We start from the raw sequence: 383 nt of genomic DNA on the forward strand, positions 1-383 counted from the left end.
AGGCGGGTTCTAATTTTTCCACATTCTTGCCAACATTTGTTATTGTCTGTCTTTCAGATTACTGCCATCCTAGTGGGTATGTAATGGTATCTTATTGTGGTTTTAATTGGTATTCCCCTGATGAATGGTATTGAACATCTTTTCATGTGCTTATTGGCCACTTGTATATCTTTTATTTATTTTTAATTAAAAAAATTTTTTTATACATTCAATCCCATTATTTAGCTTACAAAGTGAACATTTCAATATGTGAACATTTCTCCCCAGTCCAGTTGATCAAAATATCTTTTTTTTTTTTATTGAGAGGTTTTTGCTATAGGGTGCATGCGCTCATCAGAAAGACAGAGAGAGACAGAGAGACAGAAAGCGAGAAATCACCCCCC

This window comes from Tupaia chinensis, unplaced genomic scaffold, assembly GCF_000334495.1.
Source record: "Tupaia chinensis unplaced genomic scaffold, TupChi_1.0 Scaffold000567_1, whole genome shotgun sequence".
In the NCBI taxonomy this organism is placed as follows: Eukaryota; Metazoa; Chordata; class Mammalia; order Scandentia; family Tupaiidae; genus Tupaia; species Tupaia belangeri.